Source organism: Oryza glaberrima, chromosome 4 (genome assembly GCF_000147395.1).
Source record: "Oryza glaberrima chromosome 4, OglaRS2, whole genome shotgun sequence".
Taxonomy (NCBI): Eukaryota; Viridiplantae; Streptophyta; class Magnoliopsida; order Poales; family Poaceae; genus Oryza; species Oryza glaberrima.
The window spans coordinates 6456831-6476464 of NC_068329.1; the positions used below are offsets into that span (position 1 = coordinate 6456831).

The 19634-nt window shown below is 46.3% G+C and overlaps 1 non-coding gene across 1 annotated transcript; it reads left to right on the forward strand.

Moving 5' to 3' along the window:
- Window positions 1-17595: 17595 nt before the first annotated feature.
- On the forward strand, window positions 17596-17667 carry TRNAD-GUC (transfer RNA aspartic acid (anticodon GUC)). The gene has a single exon. It is a non-coding gene; the product is annotated as a tRNA-Asp (tRNA).
- Window positions 17668-19634: the final 1967 nt, after the last annotated feature.

A 19634-nucleotide genomic window follows, 5' to 3' on the forward strand; every position in this document is an offset into this window, starting at 1 on the left:
ACTTCATCAATGCTGCTCAGGCGCCAACCGTTTGGCCGCAAGCACCAACGCCAGGCTTCGGAGCAAGCCACGCACCAACCCAGGTCGCCATGACATGGTCGCAGCCAATTTTCGACCCATCCATGGCGGCTCAGCAAGCATCACCAATTGGAGCCAGGCAGCCAAATGCCATGGCCCAACCTCACGCGCAAGCCATGATTTCGCCCTTCGCCACGCCGTACCCACAGCAAGGTGTCGTGAAAAGGGCGGGAGGCGAAAAGGGGCTACCGCTGAGTGGGGGAATCAAGACCCGTCCAATCCCACCCCAATTCAAGTTCCCACCTGTCCCACGCTACTCAGGCGAAAACTAACCCAAAAGAATTCCTCTCCATTTACGAGTCCGCGATCGAAGTGGCTCATGGCGACGAAAATACCAAGGCAAAGGTAATACATCTCGCTCTGGACGGCATCGCCCGCTCGTGGTATTTCAATTTGCCAGCCTATAGCATTTACTCATGGGAGCAATTGCGCAATGTCTTTGTCCTTAACTTTCGAGGTACCTATGAAGAGCCAAAAATGCAGCAGCACCTACTTGGTATTCGCCAGAGGCCGGGGGAGTCAATAAGGGAGTACATGCGTCGCTTCTCGCAGGCCCGATGCCAAGTTCAGTACATAACCGAGGCGTCTGTCATAAACGCTGCTTCGGCTGGCCTGCTCGAGGGCGAACTCACAAGAAAAATCGCCAACAAGGAGCCACAGACGCTTGAGCACCTACTTTGCATCATTGACGGGTTCGCAAGGGGCGAGGAGGATTCCAAGTGACGGCAAGCTATTCAAGCTGAGTACGATATGGCTTCCGTCGCCGCTGCTCAAGCCCAAGCACAAAGTTCAAGTTGCCGAACCACCTCCCCTCGCTGTTCGCCAACCCCAGCCGGCGATCCAAGGACAACCGCCAAGGCAAGGTCAAGCCCCCATGACCTGGAGGAAGTTTAGAACCGACCGTGCGGGCAAGGATGTGATGGCTGTCGAAGAAGTGTACGCCCTCCGCAAGGAGTTCGACGCTCAGCAAACAAGCAACCATCTGCTGCCTGTCCGCAAGAAGGTCTGAAAAGACCTCTACTGCGCCTTCCACAGACGCTCTTCGCACACCACGGAGCAATGCCGAAACATTCGGCAACGTGGTAATGCACAAGATTCAAGGTCGCAACAAGGAGCAGCGGTCGAAGCACCTCGCGAGGTAGCTCAAGAACAAGCACCCCCGGCCGAACAGCGCCAAGATGCACAGCGCAGAATAATCCAAGTGATTACAAGGGCTGACCCGCTAACCTAAGTGTTGAAGCAACAAAAGAAGATGCAGCTACGAATGATCCACAGCATCACTTCGGCAGGCGAAGGGGCTCCGCAGTATCTGAACCAGCAAATCTCTTTTGGGCCAGAATATGCCGAAGGAGTAATGTTCCCGCACCAAGATGGGGTTGACTACCCAAGCCCTTACCCCAGCACCAGCAACGCTTCGAGGCTTCGGCGGAGAAGCAGTTCAAGTTCTTGGCCAAGCACAGTTGATGATAGCCTTCGGCACAGGGGAAAACAGATGCAAAGAGCAAGTATTGTTCGACGTTGTCGACATCCCGTACAACTACAATGCCATCTTCGGCCGTGCAATCCTGAACAAGTTCGAAGCCAATTCCCACCACAATTATCTCAAGCTCAAGATGCCCGGCCCAACAGGAGTGATCGTGGTTAAGAGGCTTCAGCCTTCGGCTGCCTCAAAAGGTGATCTGACCATAATCAACAGAGCAGTGCACAATGTTGAGGCCGAACCGCATGACCGGGCGAAGCACGTGCCAAAGCCCGCCCCTCACGGCAAGATAGCCAAGATACAAATCGATGATGCCGACCCCACAAAGCTCGTATCGCTGGGGGCGACATGGGCGAAGAAGAAGCCAAGAAAATCCTAGAGGTACTCAAGAAGAACATTGATATCTTCGCCTGGAGCCCCGATGAAGTGGGAGGTGTTTCAACAAAATCTCATCATGCATCACCTAGTAGTCAAGCCGGATGCCAAGCCAAGGAAACAGAAGCTGCGCAAAATGTCCGCTGATCGCCAAGAGGCAGCAAAAGCCAAAGTTCAAAAATTACTCAAAGCTGGGGTCATTCAAGAGATCGACCACCCAGAATGGCTGGCGAATCCAGTGCTGGTGCGGAAGCCAAATGGCAAATGGCGCATGCGTGTCGATTTCACAGACTTAAACAAGGCATGTCCGAAGGACGATTCCCCTTTGCCACGAATAGACTAGCTAGTAGATTCGACGGCTGGCTGTGAACTCTTGAGTTTTCTAGATGCATATTTCGGCTATCACCAGATCCACATGAACCCGGCCGACATCCCCAAAACAGCCTTCATCACTCCATTTGGCACCTTTTGTCACCTTAGGATGCCTTTCGGCTTGAGTAATGCCGGAGCAACCTTCGCCAAGTTGGTGTACAAGGTCCTTTGCAAGCAGTTGGGGTGAAATGTGGAAGCTTATGTTGACAACACCATCTTAAAAAGCTGCAAGGCTTTCGACCACGCGTCCGACCTGCAGGAAACCTTCGACAACTTGCGCGCAGCGGGCATGAAACTGAATCCTGAGAAGTGCGTTTTCGGCGTTCGCGTAGGCAAGTTGTTGGGTTTCCTTATTTCTGAAAGAGGCATTGAGGCGAATCCCGAGAAAATCGATGCCATTCAGCAAATGAAGCCTCCGTCGAGCGTACGTGAAGTACAAAAGCTCGCAGGCCGAATTGTGGCACTCAGTCGATTCCTCTCAAAGGCAGCTGAAAGAGGTTTGCCCTTCTTCAAAACCCTCCGGAGCACGGGAAAATTCAATTGGACACCCGAATGCCAAGCAGCGTTCGACGAGTTAAAGCAATACCTGTAAAGCCCGCCAGCTTTGATCAGCCCAGCACCAGGAAGCGAACTGCTATTATACCTAGCAGCTTCGATAGTGGCAGTCAGTGCTGCCCTCGTCCAAGAAACAGATTCAGGCCAGAAACCGGTCTATTTCATCTCCGAAGCATTGCAAGGAGCGAAGACAAGGTACATTGAAATGGAAAAGCTCGCCTACGCCCTGGTGATGGCTTCGCGCAAACTCAAGCATTACTACCAGGCCCACAAAGTTATAGTGCCATCGCAGTACCCTTTGGGCGAAATACTCCGAGGCAAGGAAGTCACTGGCCGGCTCAGCAAGTGGGCGGCAAAGCTATCCCCTTTCGACTTGCATTTTGTCGCCCGCACTGCTGTCAAGTCTCAGATGCTAGCTGACTTCATAGCCGAGTGGACACCAGCATTCGCCCCCAAACCTGAGCCGGTCGAACAGCCTTGGGTGATGTACTCCAACGGTTCGTGGTCGCACAGGGGGGCAGGCATTGCGGTAGTACTCACTTCACCGAATGGTGTGCCGATTCGGTATGCTGCAAGGCTACAGTTCGAAACTACCAACAACGCAGCAGAATACGAAGCTAATCTTCCGGGCCTAAGAAAGGCAAAAGCACTGGGGGTTCGGCGCTTACTAATCCGAACCGACTCCAAACTGTTGCAGGACATGTTGACAAATCCTCTGAGGCAAAAGAAGGAATGAAGAGGTATTTGGAGGCCGTTCGGTCTATGGAAAAATGCTTCACCGGCATAACGGTCGAACATTTGCCTAGAGGCCAGAACGAGGAAGCAGACGCCTTGGCGAAATCTGCTGCTTGTGGCGGCCCAAATTCGCCTGGCATCTTTTTTGAAGTCCTGTATGCACCAAGTGTGCCCACGGACATCTTGGAGGTCACGACAATCGACCAAGTGAAACTGGGCGAAGACCCATACAACTGGCGTACCCCATTTGTGAAACACCTTGAAACCGGATGGCTTCCGGAAGACGAAGCAGAAGCAAAATGCTTGCAGCACAGAGCTACAAAGTACAAGATGGTCTCGGGCCAGCTCTATCGCTCCGGGGTACTTCAACCCTTGCTTCGCTGCATCTCTTTCGCCGAAGGCGAGGAAATGGCGAAGGAGATACTCCAGGGGCTATATGGCGTGCACCAAGTTGCAAGAACAGTTGCCTCCAAAGTGTTTAGACAAGGAGTTTACTGGCCCACTGTGTTGAAAGTCTGCGTTGAGCAAATCAATAAATGTGAAAGTTGCCAGCGTCATGGCCGAAGCCAAACCGCGCCCCAGTATGAGTTGCAGCCCATTGCACCAATCTGGCCCTTCGCCAGATGGGGACTGGACATCATTGGACCATTCCCGGTGGCGCGAAACGGGTACATGTTCGCAATTGTAGCGGCCGTTGAATACTTCTCTCGATGGATTGAGGCCGAGCCCCTCGGAGCGATCACATCGGCAGCAGTACAAAAGTTCGTATGGAAAAACATTGTTTGCCGTTTCGGAGTGCCAAAAGAGTTCATCACTGACAACGGCAATCAGTTCAACTCTGACAAGTTCAGGGAAATGTGCGAAGGGCTTAACCTGGAAATCAGGTTCGCATCGGTCGCACACCCACAATCAAACGGGGCGGCCGAACGGACAAACGGCAAAATCCTAGAAGCACTAAAGAAAAGGCTCGAGGGGGCAGCGAAGGGCAAATGGCCAGAAGAAATGCTGTCTGTTCTCTGGGCCCTTCAAACGACCCCTATAAGACCAACCAAGTTCAGCCCATTCATGCTACTTTTTGGCGATGAAGCAATGACCCCAACAAAGCTAGGGGCTAACTCACCAAGGGTGACGTTCTCCGGGGACGAAGGGGGGCGTGAGGTGTCGCTCAAACTCTTGGAAGGGGTAAGAGTCGAAGCACTCGAACACATGCGCAAGTATGACACAGGCACTTCGGCAACTTACAACAAAAAAGTTCGACCGACAGAGCTGTTGCCTGGCCGATCGTTGTAGGCAAGCTTGAATCGAAGTGGGAAGGACCATACCTCATCAAGCACAAGTCCAGGACAGGATCTTTTCGATTGGCGACACTAGAAGGTGACGAGTTCAACCATTCCTGGAATGCTGCCTCTCTCAAGCGCTTCTATGTCTAGAACGGGTGACACCCAAATCGCCAACTTGTAAAAATGTACGTATTGTCATGTTAGCCCCTCGGCACTATGTAAGCCCCTCGGCACTATGTAAGCCCTTCGGCAAGAAAAAAAAGAAAAAAAGACGAAAATGAGAAAAGACAAAAAAAAACTGGATGTAGGGCTATTATCCACTACGGAGGCCCTAACCAGTATAAAACCTCTGTCTCCTCCGCCTTCTTTTTATTTTTGTGTGATTGACAGTTTGTCGAAAAACCCCAAGGCAAACGCCTGATCAGCGAAAAAGGCCAGGGGCGAAACGAATCGGCCGAAGCATCGCTCGCCGAACGTTGAAACCGCAACAGCTTGTTTTGGGAAACAACTAACCGAACACCGTTACACTCCATCAAAAGGAAAGCACAAAAAGCTCCTTACAACGCGGAGCGAAACTGATCGAAAACGGAAGCCGAAAGCTGAAAAGTCAAAACCTATTTCGCTAATATATGCAAAGGGGCCGACACATTCCGACCCAACGAAAAGCACACGAAGTGACAATGCAAAAATAGCGAAAAGAAAATAAAAAACACCTTTATTGACTTCAAGTAAAAATCAAATAATACAAACCTATCACAATGGTACAAGTGAAAAAGAAAAGGGCAATGGTGTCACGGCCCAGCTCACAGATAAATTACATCTTCGCCCCCGCAACCTCTCTCTCTCTCTCTAAGGAGTGGTTAGACGAACTAGGTTTGTCATCACTACTAATATCATACGCAACCCTAAGAGGAGTAGGGGGCGAAACACAGACTAGACTGTAACGACGCTGGGAGATCGCCTCCTGCTGATCAGTCTTCTGATGATTTCGTCAAAAGCGAGCCATATCCTCCAAACGTCTTGAGCGAACAAAATCGTAGTCTTCTAAGGTTCGCCCGGGGTGCGCCCGCAGCCAGCCGGCAACCTTAAAAACCTTATAGCTGCGACCGTTTATCACCATCTCACGGTAAACAGGCCGAAATGGGCATCGCACCTTCGGCAGACCCTTCAATGCCACAAATTTCTCATTTTGACTCCACCAACTCCCAGAAGGGGGCCGAATGCACAACTTTTGGCGAACACCCTGGTAGACAGTACAAAAAGAGCAAAACACAATTTACATAGTAAGAATATGCGAAAAAAGAGAAAGTATTGTATAATGCGAAACGGGCGAAATCATAATACGCCAAAGACTTCGACCACCAAAAAGTGGCTAAGGTTGAGTTGTACATTCCAAATATCCAAGGGGCCCTTTTTTGGCTACAATAAGGGGGATTAGCGGCAGCCTGCCGAATATACATCGTTCGCCTCTCCAGGCAAACACAAAAAGAAGGAAAACTACAAAAATCTAAGGAAAGGGCAGAGGGCCTCACACCTCTGGGTGATCCTGGGCATCGCCTCCACCCTCTTTGTCTGCCGCGTCCTCTTCCTCGCATCGGACTGCCGCCCCCGCCTTCGCCAGTTGCTCCAAAAGGCGCGCCTTGGCAGTGGACTGGCCTTCCTTCTGCCAGAAATGTTTTCTCCATGCACGAAGCGCGGGTGAAATGTTCTGCGCACTAATCTCCCAGTCCCTCTTCGCATAGTTAGGGAACTCAGCGACGTGCTCACGGCCGAACTGTTGCAAAAGGCCCATAGTGAAGGCTGCCGATACGCGCGCGCAGCAATCGCCGTACGTAGTGGCGCAGTCCGAAACCGAACCACCAGCCTGCTAGGTCCACTCGGAGAAGTCTAAAGCTGAGGCATCTTCAGCAGGGACCCCTCACACCTTCGCACCCATGTCAGTAAGGGCGAGGCACAGCGTTTGGCACGCCGTTCTCCTGGACTCGGTTATTTTCGCCATCTCCCGAGAAAACCACTGCGACTCCTCCACAGCGCTTGCTTCAGCCTTGCTGACCTTCAGGCGAAGAGCCTCCATCTTCGGCTCAGTGAGGTTATAATAGTCGGCCAGCGTGGCGGAATGGGCCTTTTCTTTCTCCAGTTCGGCCTTGAGGCGATCGACCTCAGCCCTAGCCTCGTTTCCTTTCTCAAACTCGGATTGGAGGCGCCTGTTTTCGGTTTTCACCTCTTTGAGGGTGTTGGCGAGGGCCTCCATCTCCAAGTTCTTGCGGCCTATTTCATCATCCTTGGCCCGAAGACGGTTCTTAAATCCATCAAGACGGGCCCGCACGATTCGTTCTGTCGAACAGTGAGCCGCAAGAATCTGGATGCAAGATAGGAGCAGGCGAAGAGAACAAAATATCAATTATGAGACATGTAAAAAAAAGAGGAGTGGAAAATCAAGAAGAGAGAAGAAGCATACCCGAACCGCCAAGCTTTTAATAGCGGAACACCCCCCATCGAGCTTATTCAGTTCGGTGAATAGGCTTAGGGTGCTGGCAGGCAAGACAAGATTGCTTACTCCCTCAACAAAGGGAATAAGTCGCCCGGGTCTCGAAATCGCCAGGGGCGAAGTGGGGCACCGCAAGGGAATATTCCGAGGCGGATGTTTCGGCGGCCGCACCCTTCCCCTTTGTTTTGACCAGAGGCGAAACAACCGGTTGACGCGAAGGGCTGCCGAAGACCCTCACCGCAGCCGTCACGATTCATTCTACGGAAGCTGAAACCTCGGCAGCGGCGCTACCGCCTGCCCCATCGGCACCGAGTGAAAGAATGGGGGCGGTCGAAAGATCCAGGCTGCGGCCAGCGGGCGAAGTCGGAGTCTCGTCAGAAGACTCGTCGTCGCTGAAAACGCGAGCGACATCGATGAGTCCTCTCCTTTTGGAGATCTTCTTGACCGGACCTCCCTTCGCCGCCTTGCCTGACGAAAACGCAACTAGCGTCTTCGCCCCCTCCAAATCCTTTCGTCGAAGGGGGGAGCTGTTCAATTCCACCCCGGTCTCGTTGTGACCTGGACTTGGAGTAGGAGTGTAGCCAGGGGTGTCGACACGGTCTTCGGCCGCCTCGTTCGCGGCCTTTTCGGCAACGGCCTCCGCTTCTTCTTCTTTCTCTCCTTCCTCCTCGCCGTCAGGCTCTTCGACATCGTCCTCATCGTCCGCGTCAGAATCGGAGGAAGCAGGAACCCTTCGCTTCCTGGGGGCAAGCTTCACTTGTCCACGCGTTCACTTTCGCGAAGGTCCTGTATCGTCGTCAGCTTTGTGGGGGTTCGCCCGGGGAGGCAATTCGCCGTTGTAAACCCGGTTCGCCCGGCCGGCTGCTTGTCGTGTCAGCAACTGGCTGTACTCGACGACCGACACGTCGCCGATCATCCTACGGGCTTCGGCTTCAGCTTGGTCAAGTGTCAACACTGCAAAAGTAAAGGGTGTAGCCACATTGAGCGTCAAACAAAGCAAAATAACAAAGCGCAGGAGTGCATAGCGAAAGAGCAGTCTTACTATTCGTTTCCTCAAGGAGAACCAATTTCGGCAAACCATCACACTCTTCGCCTTGATCAACTGTGACTTGCCACGATTGGGAGAGGGGAAAGATGCGAAGCATGAAAATTCCTCCACCAAGTCGCGGCAGCTAAGGCGGGAGCAAACCTTACGTAGCAGAGTGAACCGTGCCTCCATAGCGTCGTCCACGGCGATCTTGGGTTTCCGGTTCGGTGCAATCGCCCTAGCGCCGGCATAGGAGGGCTTTCGCTGAGTCGGAGCCAGCCTCGAAGGGGATGGTGTGGTAGAACCACCTTGCCATCCAATGGCGATCCCACTTCGACATGGCGGCGTTCACCGGCCAGAGATCGGATCGCTCGGGGCGAACATTAAAGTTCACGCTCCAGAACACTGTTTTCTTCGTCCCTACCGGGGTAATCACCGTCTTCGAGTTCACGGTGGCAGAAAATATTGCACCGAAAAGTTCGGCGCTAGGCTCAAATCCGGAAGTCCGGCACGCCCAGTCGAAGATAGCGATCCGGACCAGCGCCGATGGGCTCAATTGTGGGAGCTCCACCTGGAAAAGGCGAAGGATCTCTGGCAACAACGCGCTGCACGGAAACCGGAGCCCCGCCTCAAAAAACACGGCGAACACCACCGTTCGGTTGTCGACGGGCTTCGGTACAACGGCTTTCCCCGGGGCGAAAGCCTGTCCTTCGACTAACACCCCAGAGCTGACCAACTTCGCCAATTCACCGTCGTCTATGAGAGAGATCCCCAAATAAGCGGTGGAGTCATCGTTGATCCGGCCAAGATCGGGCCCTTTCGCCGAAGAGGGGTTAGGCTTGCGGGGAGCCATGACGAAGGGTGTATACAGTGGCGAACAGTGTGTGCAGTGGCGAACAAAGGGAGCGAACGAAAGGATTGAAGAGCCGAGGAGCGCCGAGAGAAGAACGGAGGAAGAGCGCGTGCGCGGTGAAAGTGACTAGTCTGGCAGTAAAAAGAGAACGGGAGGGGGAATATATAGCTCACCCGAGCGACGGTTCGCCTACCCACCAGTAATAAAGCGCCACGTGTCGCGAGGGTAGGCGAAATGGTAAATTACCATCGACCGAGCTGCACAGTAAAAAGCCCGCAAAGGGAAGGCCCATTACTGTTCCTTTCTGCCCAGGAAAAATAAAAAATATATATGCCACCCTCCGAAGGAGGCGAAGAGCAGCAAAATAATATCAGCCGCACAGATAACAAACTTTATTTGTAGGAACAATGTAGGTTTCGGCAGGAGCATCGGTCGAAAGGGGGCGCCACATACCATACCACATGGTTTGCACGGTCTCGGCCGAAGCTCTGATCTCACCCTTGCCCGTGAGGGGCTTGTTGGCAGTGTGGCATGAAGCCCTTCGACCAAATCTACCAAAACCATGCGAACAGTGGAGATTCGAGCCCGAGACATCGACGTTAGACAGGGCGAAGTTCCCTCATGGCGAAGACTATGGAACAGGAACGGCGAGGGGCGAGAGATCGTGCGAGTACCTTGTCAAGCCAGAGGCCTCTTGGGCGAAGGGTGCAAGGCGAAGAGTATATACCGGAGGAAGATGACTTCGCCACAGCAAGTTCGCCCCCGCGAGTGCCGAAGAAGCCTTTCCGGCCCATCAAGCCCAGGGACCGTAAGGCCGGCGATCGCCCGACGGCCCATCAAGGGCCCATGAGTCCCTATTACATTATGCACCCATGTAAATGTCCCTTTTATAAGGGCAACCATGTAAATTCCCCTGTATAACCAAAACCCTAGTGGTAAGAACCTGTAATGGGGGTTATAAATAGTCCCATAGGGGGATCCAAGTAAAAATTTCTCAAATTAATACACTTTATTTTCCAACCACTGTTGAGTAACCACGTCTTTCGACGTATGCGGTTGTCGTTTCGACAACACAAGTGTAGACTAAAATGACTATATACTAGAAAAACATAAATGATTCGTTTCTTATTCTTTCTCCACTTAGTTTAGATTATTATTTTAATGAGAGTAGTTTGGTTAGTTTCTTCTGTGTGTCAGCCTACCCTATATTCGAATTGATTAACCCCTATATTAGACTTTGATCTATACAAGTGATATAAATTATTAGCATAGTACTCGCTTATCATATCTTCCCTTGAGATTAAATAAATACGATACTTTGAAATACTTCCGGGTGAAATGCTACAGTGATATATCCGTGTGCTTGCGGATTATATATGTAATCGTTAAGACATACCAACAATTATAATATTCCATTGAATTAAAGATCCATTGGAGAGAGATTTGGTCTATGAGAACTATTTTATAAAAAAGAAATGTAGTTTGATACATTAAAATGAAGACACAATGGGTAAAGCGAGTGTAGCTCAACTAGTTATTTTCCTTGTGGTGGAACTAGTCCACCCGGGTAAGTACTAGATTTGACGTTGGCGCTCGTATTTACGGCTAATTATTCTTTTACTAATAGGCGATGAACCCATCAACAACAAGGTGCTCGTGGTGACTTCGTCTATCTCAAGATATGTCGGTACAGTCTTCCAGAAGTGATCATAGGCATAGGGTGTACTGTGTGCGTTCATAGGTGAGTGTAAGCGCGTTGTAAGTGCCTGAGTTTGTAATGTGTTTCTTAAAAAAAAAAATGAAGACACAATGGAGTTTGCGCTTGGCGCTCCTACTCTGACTCAGGCTCCCAATTTCAAATCTTCCCACTGCAAGCTGTTGAAGTTCACCTCAGAGGAGGGTAGTTCGGCATTCTTCCTATGGAGAAGCGACTGCTCTTTCCTCAGTTCCTCACAGCTTGGCATCATCGTCGCACAAGACTCCTCGCGGCGAGGAAAGGCGAACAGATCTTGGCTGAAGAGCAAAGGCGACCGGATCAGGAACACCGACGTCGCCTTCTCCATCACACATTGGCCTTCCTCTTCCCCATCTCTGCCTTGCCAGCCGTGGAGAAGGATCAGGGGAGGGAGGAGAGATGCCGATGGCGGCGACGACCAATGGCCCTACGGTGATGCCATCGTCAGCATGGAGGAGGAGGCCGGTGATGGTGCAAGGTAGAGGGAGACACGGACGTCCTAGTCAAACGAGTGCCGATCGAAGAGGGAGGAGGCGGTGACGACCCAGGGAACACAGGGAAGTCGTAAAGAACATGCACAAACTTCTCTCGCTTTTCCACTCCTGATTTTTTTGTGCTCTTTTTCTTCTTTTTTCGTAGGGCGCTCTCTCTCTCTAAACACCTTTCTGTATTTTTTTCTTTTTTCCTAGTTTTAGTTTTTTTTTCTTCAACATAAACTGACCAAGGACCCAAACAAAATATTACAAGCTGGACTTCAGCATTAAAATATAAAAGTTACACAAGCTCAAATATAAAAGTGCAAACCAAAAAATTAGTGGATTACAAAATAGTTTTGCTAAAATACTGTCACCACATTTTTGGCTTGCTTATAGTCGATTTCTAGATCATTTGATCTCCTCTAAGATTCGTGCTGTGGAAAATTATGGGATATAAACCAAACAATGATGCAAGACGTTAGCAGCTATAAAAATATGGTGACAAATTTTTAGGTAAAAATACATCAAATGTAATTAGTAGTACAAATTTACACAGCTATTACATCCCACTTACACACCACTTACAAATATAATATATAATTAGTATGTAATTTTGGGATTTACATATGTAATTGTAGGATTTACATATGTAACTTATACATTGTAAATACACTAAAATTATATATGTAATTAAAGGACTTACAATGTAAATACATCCCAACTATTTTTTTGGTGAAAAATATGGTGCCATAAATATAACTCCCTATAATCGCTATATTTGTGGCGACATATTTCTTCCCTCATCCCAGTTAGATTTCTAATCGTTGGATTGGCTTTGCGGTTTATGCTGACCTAGACCGGAACCCATCTCATCATGTCCCTTGTCACGTTGACAGGTAAATTAAAATGGGGAGGCCCAAAATTTTTGAACAATAGCATCTCTCAACTTAAAATAACAGTACGTGAAACTAAAATGATATATATAATTTTAAAACTCATATTGTAAATATACTAAAATTACGTATGTAATTTATAGATTACAATGTAAATATATGCTAACTATTTTTTCATGAAAAATATGTCAGCATAAATATAGGTAGTCACTTACAAAAATGAAAATCCCTCGTCGCATATGTTCCTTTTTTGCATTCAGAACTCGATTCCAAAATCGAAATATTTTAGGTCACGGTATGAGTTGGAACCGGATTCGGGAGTAAGAGTAAACTCCTGAACGTGGAAAGGGGGATCAATTAACTTGGGTCTTGACGTGAGTGGGATTGTGGACTCGGTCTCATATGGAAACCGGCATGCCAAGATGGATCTGAGAGGTTGACATGCTTTGGAAACATCGCACCAAAACATCTCCAGTAGGTTCAATCTGTTAGTTCTTGCCGAACCAAACTGATCCAGTCGTTTTTTCATATCCTCTTCAAATTCTACTGAATTCAAAATCAGCCTATCAATTCAAGCTGGCTCTAATCGCTTTGGTTTTAGTCACATTCTGAAACCTACCATGCACGCTCACACATGCATGTGCTCCAGTTACATCGTAATTGTAGTTACATGCCAAATATGTACTCCAGTTACATTAGTTACATCGTAATTATATACATTTAATTTGACAATTTGACCTTTTCAAAAACTAATTTCGCAAATGAACCGTGGCCAAAACTTATTTCAAAAGTAACCCTTTTGTTCAGCGCCAAATCTTATGGCGCTGAAAAGGGTTATTTTTGAAATAAGTTTTGGCCGCGGTTCATTTGCAAAATTAGTTTTCGAACGGGTCAAATTGTCAAATTAAATGTAATTATATATGCAGATCCTGTCTATGAATGAATTGAGTGGATAATTGCACATGACAAGATGCATGCATAATGCCAAAACTTGGGAGACTTGACCTGATAAAGTCTCGCAAACTAGTCCCGATTAAAAGGCATTATACATGACAACAACCACCCGACCAGCCGCATACTGTTGTTTCTATTTCAAATTGATCATCATATATGTTTATTGTTTATGCACCAATGCCAATAATGCTTTAAATCAAATCAATCAAAACACCATGCGTACATTTCCCACGATACATGCATCGATTAAAATATCATGACAATTACATCATTAGCATGCACGCGTTCTCCTTTGATATATTAATTATATTTCGATGAAATCCGTGTCCATACGATTATATAAGGATCAATTTAAAAAATTTTAGATTTTATTATATTACGATCAATTTGGAAAAAGAGAGTAACGATGGAACAGCACGCGGATATACATGCACCAGGACGGATCAAGACCTTAGCTGGATATAAACTGCGACAATGATAGCGCAACAACCATCCATAATTAAGCGGTTAACTGGACAGATAAGAGCAGTTACAATAGCAGGCTATAAACCAGCTATAAACATATTTTAAAGAGATAAAAGAAGAGAGAGAAGAGTAGCAGGCTACAGATCGTGTAGCCAGCTGCAGCACGGATTCCAAGACGTAATGTGTGTATGACAGGTGGGACCAGTTATTAATAGTATAGCAAGTAACTATTATATGAATTAGCTATTACATTGGCTATGAGATGATTTGAAGCTGGTAGTGGGCTATACTATTAAACTTGCTCTAACGAAAATAACCAAGGCGTTCCGAGCAATTTACTTGGCAGCTTGACCTTTGGTTTCTTGGGCGTGCTGGAGTTGGAGAGCGCGCGCGTGGTGATAAGCACAAGTACACGATAAATGAGATCCGGAAAGGAAATTAACCCAAACTTCCACCTATATAGAGATTATGGGTACCACATACCCACATGACGATTGACAAGTATATCCGACTGGTTATAGGGGATAACTTATACAGATAGAATATATTTAGGAAAAGACTCGGGAATTATGTTAACTTGTATATCAAGGAAATATCTCGTAGTCTTAATTGGTTGCAATTGTAATATATCTGTTAGCCTAGTTCGTAATGCATATGGGCTGCACATTGTAATCTCGGCTCATCCCCTTATATAAGGAGGGGTTGGAGTGCTCCTAGGGGCATAACTTTTCTCCCGGATCATCATATCAATAATACACTCGGCGAAATAATTCCCCGGACAGGAGTAGAGTATTATATCTTCTAACACATCCACTTTTTTAGCTTGATTGCTACCCCTTTTAGTATTGCCGAAATTTTGTTTCGACAATCTACATCATAAATTCTCTATTCCCGGTGTAGTTCCATCCGTAGGATGCTTTCGATCATTTTCAGTTTCGCAAAATACAGTCCTAAAAGAAGAGAAATTTATTTCTAGAGCTGTGCTATAAATTTAATAATTAGTTCATCCTCTCAACTACCAACCTATAAATTCCCCTCCCAACTCCCGCGTTCGCCGGTGGCTCCGGCCCATGTTCTTTTTTTTTTTTTTAGAATTACACAGTACAACGCAGACACTCACAACGCACGCGCACTCAGCCCTATGAACACATGCACGCAAACCCTACCCCTATGAGCATCTTCGAAGACTGGGCCGGCAAATCCTGGAGAGATTGACGAAGTCACCACAGGCGTCTCGCTGTCGACGGGTACGTCGCCTACCACAATAAAGCCTACTCTTGGGTACGACAATGTATGTCCTCAGTAGTCAGTAGCTAGGACGGAATCAATGCAGCTCAATCTCATGCAGAAACATTCTAGCCGAGTTTAGTTCCAAACTTTTTCTTCAAACTTTCAACTTTTCCATCATATTAAAACTTTCCTATATACACAAACTTTTAACTTTTCCGTCACATCGTTCCAATTTCAACCAAACTTTCAATTTTGACGTGAACTAAACACACCCTCTCATATTCTTTTTTGAAGTAGAAGCACACGAACTGCTGTGAACATGATGCTATGTTTGAAACCTCATATTCTTTTCCGCACACGAAAATAAGAAATTCCATTAGCATATAATTAATTAAATATTTACTGTTGTAAATTTCAAAAATAGGTTTATTTGATTTTTAAAAGGACTTCTATATAAAATACTTTGCAAATAATGTATCGTTTAATAGTTAAAGTGTGCTAGTGCTAAACGAGGGAGTTGTAAAAGATAAATGAGCTTTCAAATGCAGCCAATTCTGAATCCACTTAGGTGTACTCCCTCTATTTCATATTGTAGTGTGTTTTATTGTTGTTTCAAAAGCAAAATACCTTTTCATCAAGTTTGCGGAAAAATACATCAAGATAACGTCAAGAGTAAAAATACATGGCTGGTGGTTGAAGTTGTATTGTAGTGTCACTTATATCCCTATATTGTAAAAATGCATATTTAGCTCCATGACCTAACACAGTAGGTCCAAACCTCTTTTGACCATGTACAATTGTCAACGTGGTGTTCCATGCTAGCACATATTTTTGCAATCAGCCCTCTCAGAGGGAGGACAGGTTGCACAAGAGGGCGAGCAATGAACACCAGCGGTGAAGCCAATGGAGGAAGATATACATTGGGGTGAAACAGATAGAGGTGTGCACAAAAGAGGAACCAGTGCAGTGATGAAGACCTCGAGCTCTGCCATCAGCGAATCCCATGACACCAAACTACATTGCCGCTTGATCTAGAGGGAAGGAGATCGAGGGGACAACTAACATCGATGTGGATCCATGGTGCCTGACCGCCGGCACTGCCGACGAGCTTCAACAGTGTGGGATGAACATGAAGTCGCCTCTGCATCGCACAAGCCGTCGACGGGTCCACCATGCCTGAGCACCAGCCACACTAGACATGGTGCTAGCGACCATCGGCGTTGCCTCTGCGCTGTCGGACAGGTGGAGGTGTGCACTGGTGGCTACATCAGGAGGGGGGAGGAGAGAAGGGGGCGATATACGTGGAGAGGAGGAGGTTCACACCACCACTATGCTGCCCCACCCATCCCTGGCCTCCAAGCTCTGCACTAGCCACCCTATGCATCGGTGGTGATGGAACCTCCATTACCTTGCTCATCCGCCGCACCTGACCACCGCCGGCATCGCTAAGAGTGGACATGGCTGGATCCACACTTGTGTTCACTGTCTAGCGTCTACTCTCTTGTGCAACCCATCCTATTGTTGGGGGGAGGGGGGTAAATGCAAAATGTGTGCCAGTGTGAAGCGCCACATCAGTAGTGCAGTCATACATGGTCAAACGAGGTTTGGGCCTATTGTGATACATCAAACCAAAATTATGAATCTAATTATGTATTTTACACGATGTGGGACCTAGGTGATACCACCGTGTAACTATAAGAACCGACCATGCATTTCACTCCAACATCAAACTAGTTTAATTAAAATCCACCATAAAATAAGTCTTGACAGTGCATTTATTTAGTATTGTAGATGTGAACTATTTTTCTATAAATTTTCTATAAATTGCTAGTTGAGATTGTAGTTTGAACTAAGATAAAAAAGGAGTAAATTGCAGTTTGGGTCATGTATTTTTACCCTTGTTGTAGCTTGGAAAGGATCTTAGTCATGATTTTCACTTTGGACTACATAACCTTGCCATTTGTTTCACTCTTCACCACACCCTCATCGTCTCCAAGTTAGGCAGCCCATCACCGTTGCCCCTCTCTTTGCTGCTATTATCATCTCTCCTAACATGTTCTCGTTATGCTATCAATGATCATTAGTATGCTAATGACCAAATTAAACTAATCGTATCACTCACCTAGCATGCTAATTTTAGCTATCAATACAAGGGAGGACATGGTAGTGCTCAAACTCAAGCTCACGTATAGTGGCTTCAGCTCAACGAGCTCAACGAGGAAGAGAAGAGAAGGGAGATTGAGGAAACACCGGTCCAATCTGAAACTTGTCTGAAGTTGTCTAGTGCAAAGTGTAAATATTACTTTGCCCCTAGTCCAATGTGTAACTCTGGTAATAAGAGGTAGCCCAATGTGTAATTCACTCAGAAAGGAGTAAATGAGAAGTAGTACCCTATGAATTCTATGAATGGTAGGTAGTACTCTATAAATTCTTATATTTATGGATAAATTTTAATATCTTTACCTGGAACGGACTTGTTGCTGCTTCCATACAGCCACTAGTTTCTGAACCGTTGAATAGGCAAAAGATTTTTAGGACGACGATTGCTACAGTGTTAGTGAAACAACGTTAGTTTTAGGAGCATTTTTGCCTCAAGCATGTCGTTGTAGTATAGTGGTGAGTATTCCCGCCTGTCACGCGGGTGACCCGGGTTCGATCCCCGGCAACGGCGTTTCTTTTCGGCCTTTTTAAGTGTGTTTTCAGCCCATACTGATTTATGGCCCATGTATATACAATCTAAAGGTATAATTGCACTTCAATAAGATTACTTGGGTCCCTTAATTTGTTATCGAGTCTGAAATTCGTCGGTACAGCTCATCTCACAACTCAAAATAATATCTTGAACCAAATATAATATAATGGTTAGTTTTGGTTGACACAAGTGGGACCTACTGAGTCTCGGACTCAGCAACAAATTGAGGAACCTAAAGCGAACTTATAATATTGCACTTTAACTTACTAGTCCAATTTGGTTTGTATCCATCAACTGCAATACCGGATATCTTAACACCCAACTATTAAAACTGGTGTAAAATGACTCTCTCAGTGAATATAGGTAGCGTGGTCGGTGAGCTTCTATCATCGATGCTTCGCCGTTGCCTTCTCTCCACTTCCCATGACATGGCGGTGGGCGAGGTTGCTGTGGGCGACAAGCTCCGAGTCTCCTTGACCCTCTTCTTCTCACACCTTGGCAACGGCCGAAGAGGCTGCAGGCAATGATCTCTATCCATCTCAAAGTAGGGGTGGTGGCGAGCAGCAAGTAACAACGACCGGTGTAGGCGATGACGAGCGATAACCATAATCCTACCCAGGCGATGAGAGGATAGAGTAGAGAAGATGAGTGATTGAAATGTGGTCCCCATACGTTGACTTAGCTAGTTGGATTGATCAACGAACCACGCTAACGAAAATCACACCCTCAAAACTAACGAGAAAGTAATTCTACACCAATTTTAATAGTTTAGATTCATATTATGGTTGAGGGATATATTTGACCTATACTTGAGGGAGTTAAAATGGACTTATTTCTAATCTAAACGAACAAATATTGTGATCCAACGCGATTAAGCTAACTAGGGGATTGAAACTAGGCCATGTTACATATCTATTACCCTAATACAACAAGGCACAACATCGTCAATTTTGTGAGCAACTCTAATGGCTTCGGCTTCGATGTATTATGCATGTCCGGCTTCGGCTTCAATATACTGTGTATGTCTTTTTTTTTAACGCCTACACGGCAGACATCCAACATATTCCCAAAAACCAAACGCCTCTCTAGCACTTCTAGCTCTCTCTCTCTCTCTCTCTCTCTCTCAATGTTGCATGCATGCACACCACTTATTTTTTTCAAACTATAAATGATTTTATCTAATAAATTGTTTATTCAATCTACGGTTAAATCATTATATTTGTTACAATTAAATGTTCGCAATAAGATCCCATGTGGTTATATTTTGACAAAAAAAAAATCAAACGTTGTTTCACCGTTTATAAAAGAATTATTTCATCACTTGATCAAATGAGTTTCAAAGAGCTGCACCACAGAAAATACTGATTACAACTAGTCCCAACTAGTGAAACACAAAATATATTCACAATAATAAGTAATTTTGCTAAAACATTTTTTAAGACAGTATGAGACCTATTAAAACATAGCATGCACCATTTATAAATGAAATAGTGAAACATTAAGAAAATATAACATCTAAACAAAACTGTATATGTTTAAAAAATAATTTGGATACAATTAAGTAAAATCTTGTTGTAAAGATTTAATTATAACGAATACATCGGTATGATTATATTGTTAATTGGATAAGTAAAATAGAAGAAAAAAATTTGAAGTTTAAAAACGAAGTTGCTCGTTATAAGCATATACATCGTATAGGAGCATCTGAACACATAGGAGCATCCAAGCAGGCAGCAGGAGATGAGAAAAAAAGAAGGGAGAAAGAAAAAGAAGGGAGTAAACATCTACGGGCATGGAGTGGAGACGCCTGATTTTTTTTCTTTTCTTTTTCATTTATTTTACTTGCCTAACATTTTATTCTTTCCACGGATTCATCAGTGCTTTAGAGGCTGTTTAGATGGGACTATGTCTGATAAAACCAATTCCATAAATATGGACTAATTTGT